The sequence below is a fragment of the Vigna radiata genome, unplaced genomic scaffold (assembly GCF_000741045.1).
Source record: "Vigna radiata var. radiata cultivar VC1973A unplaced genomic scaffold, Vradiata_ver6 scaffold_160, whole genome shotgun sequence".
Classification (NCBI taxonomy): Eukaryota; Viridiplantae; Streptophyta; class Magnoliopsida; order Fabales; family Fabaceae; genus Vigna; species Vigna radiata.
The window spans coordinates 247,691-254,799 of NW_014542361.1; the positions used below are offsets into that span (position 1 = coordinate 247,691).

The 7,109-nt window shown below is 33.7% G+C and overlaps 1 long non-coding RNA gene across 1 annotated transcript; it reads left to right on the forward strand.

The window, feature by feature from the left end:
- Positions 1 to 3,714: 3,714 nt before the first annotated feature.
- Positions 3,715 to 4,881, forward strand: LOC106779713. The gene is made up of 3 exons (XR_002666451.1): positions 3,715 to 3,989; positions 4,081 to 4,185; positions 4,273 to 4,881. It is a non-coding gene; the product is annotated as an uncharacterized LOC106779713 (long non-coding RNA).
- The last annotated feature ends 2,228 nt before the right edge of the window (positions 4,882 to 7,109 follow it).

Consider the following 7,109-nt stretch of genomic DNA (forward strand, 5'->3'; position numbering starts at 1 on the left):
TTTTGTTCAATTTAGTCCTTAAAAAGGACCAAATTAAACACAAATTACAATCTTTGGGATTACATTGAACAAAAAATAAAAATTGGGACCATTTCGAACTTTCCCAACAAAAATTGGGATCAAAATAGGTATTAAGCCTTAAAAAAATTATGGGGAGGTGTAGGGAGGGATTGGAGTGGTGGAGGAAGTATCTCTCTTAACGAAATTCTAGAGCCATCAAAATGGGTTACAACCCGCGAGCCAATCCGGCCCATCACGGGTTCGAGCTGGATTGGGTTTGAAAAAATTGAATTTTTTTTTATGCGGGTTAGATTTCAACCCGGCTCATTTAAACCCGGCTCATGCGGGTTGAACCCGTGATGGACCGAGTTGGCCCGCCAACCCACCTACCTAATTTTATTTTTTCAATTTATTATTTTATTTATGAAACTTATGGCATATAAGAAACTTATTTGTATGTTTTTTTGTGTTTGTTTTCGATGACATTTAGATTATATTGTACTTTTTATTATTATTTTGAATTGTCTTCAGTTTAACATCATTTTTTGGTGTGAAATTTGTTTAAATTTGAATATAGAAAGTTTGTAATTTTTCTATTTAAAAAAATTGTAATTAAATGAGTTAATGAACCAACCCTTTTACTCACCAACCTGTGGTGGGTCGAGCCGGATTCATATTTTTCTGGCTCATTAATAAATGAGTCGAGTTAGGTTGACTCACTAAGTGACCAACTCGTGGTTAGCCAGACCGGATCGAGCCGGATTACCCATTTTGACATACAAAATTCTAATCACGATCCAGTTATAGCTAACTGGCTAATAAATAACACTTACCATGAATGTTGATTAGAAATAATGTTTAAAGACACTTAATTGGAGACCGTCCATCCTTTAATCTTGTCCTACCCGTCCATTTTCATACAATACACTTTCAATAATGCATTTTTTTCACTTTTGTTAACATTTTCATCAGTTGTGGTTACACGTAACAGATTGGAACTTACGAGACTTTTATTTTATTTTGTCTTATAGTCTTTTATTGTATGCAGAGTCAACACGAGTATAAGACAAGACTCCTCCCAAATTCCTAATTGCATTCGAAAGCCCTCAACTACCTATTTTATTTTTTGACTAAACATTGATTACAACTGATGTCTCATGGCATATATAAGATATTTTTTCTTTCGTATAAATACGGAGTATCTTTGATTCATGAGCCAGAGGATTAATTTCCCTGAATAATAATATCTATTTTTGTCTCCATATCACATTAAGAAATGAGTGAATATACGATAAAAATATATTTAGCAAATTACACTTTTAAAAGTAATTACTAAATTATTGTACTTTTATTTGCGAGTATTTTTAATACAAAAATATTTATCAAGTTATAAATATATCCAAATATGTGAGATAATATGAGATGTTTACATTCAATTAATTATTTCTAAAGATATGGTCTTTGTCAAAAGTTTGAAAGTTGTTAGTTTTTGAGTTATTGCATGACTTTTTGTATAGTAACCTCACAAAATCTGCAACACATTTATTATAGAAATTATTCTGTAATGCACCAAGTTTTATAAAGTTCTACAATGCATTACAACATCAAAGAGAGTTTAAAATTAAAAAACATATTAAAGGATTCTCGTAACTGGGACAATCACTACAAGAAAATTGCAAATTACATACGGATTATTATATACGGATTTTAATCCGTATATAACAGAAACATTATATACAGATGGTTTATATGGATTTGGGAAATCGACTTACATACGGAAAATCCGTATATAATGTGCGGAAAACTTTATATACGGATTTTCTGTATATAATATCCGCGAGTAATGAATAATTAAAAAATAAAAGTTAATATTATAATCTGGTTAAAAGACTCTTCTCTCACTTTTCTCACTCCCTCCCTCGAACTAACTTTGTCCCCCTTCTCGAGCCCTAGCCTGTTTCTGCATTGCCTCTTTCTCGACCCCGCTCATTCTCACTCACTGCCATCGTCATTCTCACTCACTGCCATCATCATTCTCACTCACTGCAACCATCATTCTCACTCACTGCAACCATTATTCTGGAGGCTTCTTCTCTTTCGTCGACCCTTCTTCTCGTTCTTGTGTTGTCACCCTCGTCGAGCCTTNTTCTCCTTCNCCGACCGTTCTTGTCTGTGCTACTGTTCTCCTCAATCGTGAATTCTACCACCTCCGTTATAATTTGTTGCTAGTTCTTATCTGTAGTTGTCGTTTTCCATGAGTGGAACTGGAGTTGTGCCCCTACTGGAACCCTAGTTGTGTGGTAGTGGAACCCTAGTTGTTGCGGAGTTCTTGAATTGGTAAGTCATGTTAATTAATTTCTAAAAACGTTAATTTCAGAAACCCTAATCTCATTTTTTTGACTTCCATACATATCCTTAAGTGTTTGATCAGTCTAGGATATCTCATTGGGAAGGCTTAAGTGTTGTAGAGTCAAGCAAAGGATCAATTGAAGTAAGGTATGTTTACTGGTGACTTTTCCCCTATCTTGTTTTGTTTGNTCCATGTGTGTATGGTGCGATTGTCCTGTCTATGGTGTGATTGCTTTCCAGTCCTAATTTCAAACAAATCTCTAGATGATTTTGATAGTTCCTTTTTTAATGTTAAAATTCATCACGACAGATTGTTTTCTAGTGTCCACCTCCAGTGGTGTTTTTATGGAGTATTCATATCATGACAAAGTTTTAAATTCAAGATACTTGAACCAACGAGCTTTAGAATCCCGTCTTCTTTTCAGAATATGAAATTAAGCTATTGGATTCAGTGTTTGGAAATGGGACCAAATGGGTAGTAGGATCCATTGATGGATTTATTTTTAGGAATATACGTACCAGTAATTCTGCATTGGTTCTGTATTAGAAATTGCATGATTGCAGTTATTCATAGAAAATATTAGAGTGAACGGATGGGTTGAAGGCAGATGGTATTCGGAGTATGTATGCATGGGATATAAAATAACATCTTGTATTAGTAATTCTGCATTAGTTCTGTATGAGAAACTGCATAGTGATTGGTATTCATAGAAATTAACATTTGTCAGTTACGTATTAGGATTATATCTAGTAATAGTGGGGTGTGTAATTAAGGAAGTGTATTATCATTTGCAGCTTGCGAGAAGAGAGCACTCTCTGTTGGAGACTTTTGTCTCTGGGACTACAAGAATACTGTAATTTGGGCATGATTAAGCACTCAATATTGTATTTTATCATAGAACCACCCTTGGCATGTATCCAATCTGCATTTCTTTTCTGAAACTGGTTTTACTTGAAGTTTCCTATTACGACTCTGGATTTTGTGTATACTCATTTGTTGATATGGGAAGATGAGGGTATAAGATAAAACATAAACTCTCCATGTTTACATTATGGAAAATGAATTCAGTCCCTTGTGGTTTTATTGATAAAACTGGTTTTTCTTCTATACTTGATTAAAATACTGCATTGTGTTCCTTTCTTTAAGACTTATGTGATTATATATTTTTAAAACTGATGATATTTACAATCTCATTCTTGTTGTGTATTTGTGCACATTAGTCTATAGCACACTATAGTAGAATCACAGAGCGTCCCTAAACTACTTTAGAAAAGCTCACATCATATATCTTATTTCAATATAACAACTTCTCGGAAATCACAATAGAGTAATTAACGTCATATATCTTTTTTGTCAATAGAGAAAGGTATCATGGAGCATTGAACATGAAGAAAAGGTTAAGAAAAATTTCCACAGCAAAGCATCTCATAGATTATTTGAGATGTTTAAAAAAGCTCGAAGAGAAGGGAAAAAACCTGAGTGGATGGGAGACATTGTCTGGAATGGTCTTTTAGAGAAGTGGAACATGCCAGCTTTTAGACAAAAGTGTGAAACCGCCAAAAAGAACAGGACATCTGACAAGGGTGGTTGTTTGCACACCGGGGGATCTATTAGCGTGCATGAGCATGCTATTCGTCTGGTATGATGACATATGAATTTTATTATACAATTCTACTCATTAATTTTACAAATATTTTGTTGTTAACAACTTACATCTTCTTTGGTTACAGTCACAGGAGCTTGGTCGGACAGTGCATGTCGATGAAATTTTTCAGTAGACACATATTAGAGCATCAACAGGACAATTTGTCGATGAAAGGTCTAGAAGGACACATGTTAGTTTCTACTAAATCTATTATATTCTTTATTAGGTTTTAAATCTTATTTGCTCTATCTATTTAACGTTAATCATGTATTCACAGGAAGAGTTTCAAGCAAGATTTTCTCAATTAAGATCTGAGACTGGATCTGTTGGTGCTTCAGCTACTACTCCCCTAGACCCCGCAGATGAGGAAAGATTGAGGAACCAATGCTGGATGGAGGTTGCTGGTGAAAGGTACAAGGGACGGGTTTATGGCATTGGACATGTCAGTGGTAGAGATGACTGTGTCGATAGTTACATACAACAGACACAGGCATCTTCTTCTCAGCAACCGATTGTGCAGGACATTTCTAACCTTCAAAATATAGTATCAACCCATGATGAGGAACTTCGCCGACTTCGGGAGATGAATTCTAAATTTGAAGGTTTTATTGGCGCCATATTGCAACACCTTCCGCCTTCTGCAGCAGCAGCTGCACAAGAATTTTTTCAATCCCAAAATCTTTCACAACCTAATGTTCAGCAACCACAACAAGCACAGGAGGATCAACCACACAAGGATCAACCACAACAGGATCAACCACAACAGGATCGTTATGAAAGAAATTACTAGTTATGTTTTTAGAGAGTAGTGCATCTAGGACTTAAACTTATTCTCTGGAGAACTTATTTGAACTTATATATTTGATGTAATTAAAAAATTTATAAGCTTTTGTATGATGGATTAATGCTAAATGTTTGTCTCTGAGTTAAGACTTTATATGTCAAATGAATGAAATGAATGAATTGATATAATGGACAGGTGTTACATATATAAGTTACATATATGTCTCTGTAAATGCGTAATGTTACTGCCAAAAAAGAACTGTAGATACGTTAGATAGTTATATACACAGTTATATACGGATTATCCGTATATAACTTATATACACTTATATACGAAAAATTCGTATATAACTTATATACTGTTATATACGTATTATCCGTATATAAATTATATACGGATTATCCGTATATAAATTATATACGGATTTTTCGTATATAAACTATATACGGATTTTCCGTATATAATACTACCTATGACAGTATTAAATACGGATTTTTGTCCGTATGTAATTCGTATATAACCAGAAATTATATACGGATTTTAGGCCTTATATACGGATTTGGGCTGTAGATAATAACAATTTTTCTTGTAGTGAATGGCTTGGAGGTTAATCTTTATTTCTATTTTCACTTTAAGTTTATAATAATAATTAATTAATTTAACATTTTTAACAGGGTAAAATTAACTTTTACATATTTTTTTCTACTTTATTAGAGGGACTTAGGATCAATATGACATGGATTTTGCACTGACCGATGCACGTTAACCTGTAAGTATCTTTCCCATTATTTTCTTTTTCTCAAATTGAAACTTTTATTAATACGAGGAATAAAGTTTGTTCACATTTCTTTTATTAAGTTATTTTATAACTTTTATTTAAATAAAATATGCATATATATTTTTATTATTTTATATTTTTATGACTTTAAGTTTGAATAATACTATTAGAATCAATTACTGAATGAATTACTACATTACAGATTTATTATTTACTTCAAAACTTTAAATTTTATCACAGTTTTATCTTAAAATGGCATTTATTAAGGAAAAAATGTGTTTAAATTATTATTAGTCTCAATTATTAAACGATGTGGAACTATTAGTTATATCAAAATAAGTTTTCATTAAGTTAGAGTTCCATTGTACTTATGAGAAAAATCTTCCCGTTTAGGATCATTACAAGAAAATCACGAGTTCTGAAAAATGGCTTTTTCGCATGAAACAAAAAGCTTGAAGTACTAGAAACTCAATTTCCTTTTTTACAATTGATTCCAAAGCTTTGATAACAAAACAACTTTCTAAACTTCCACTTAATCTATTTCCTAAATTTGCATAAATTAGTTTAAAGGTGATCATTATTAGATAACTTAATTATTCTAGTGAAAATTGCAAATTTGAAGATGGAAGTTATGAACACTAAGCTTTCATTGAACCAAGACTTAAAGGGACTAGGCTATGATACATGATCAAAGACTATTTAGTACACTTAATCATGATGGAACATTATATAAGATCAATCTTAAAGAAGACTCCGTATAAACTATGAAAAGGATAATTGTTTCGATCTCAAGTCCATTTAGATAACATTGCTAGGGTTAATCACCACATTGAAGGTATTATCTACTTTAACACTCAACTTTGTCATGAGTTTTTCATTAAAAAGTGTCACAGGCCCATTTTAGAATTAATAATGTATGGTGTGAAGGTGATCTGGAAACACAAGGAAGCTCCCCACTGAACATTAACACAACCAAGGTTATCTAGATGTGAAGGTTCACATCCAAGGCTCTGATAACGGGTGAAATTACCGTTATCTGTTACTTAATTTTGTTACTAAATGCAATCTTTTTGACTTAGAAACTTGCTTGAAATCATGATTTTGTTTAATTTGTGTGAATAAGAGAGTTGAGGGTGAACTTAATTATTTTATGGTTAGATTCCCTTATTTTAGTAGGAATTGAGATGATTTGGAAGAAGAGTCGAACTACCAAGGAGTTGAAACTCAGGAAGAACTGGAAAAGCATCAGAAAGGAGGATCACAGGACGCCTGAGCGCCCTTTTCAGGGGCTCTCAGTGCCAGAATTCATTGTTTCATGCCTAGCTACCCTTTTCTGAGGCCCTCAGCGCAGAAAGCTTCGGGTTCACGCCTGGGCACCCTTTTTGGATCGCTGAGCACCACTTCCTCGAGTCGCACCACGCTTCCTCACCCTTCCAAAGGCTCTGAGCGCCAATTTAAGTGTCGCAGGACGCTTGGGTGCCCTAAGTGGGGCGTTGAGCGCTGGCGATACGGGCTTGGGCCGTGTTTCTGTTTTTATTTCAATCTATTTAAG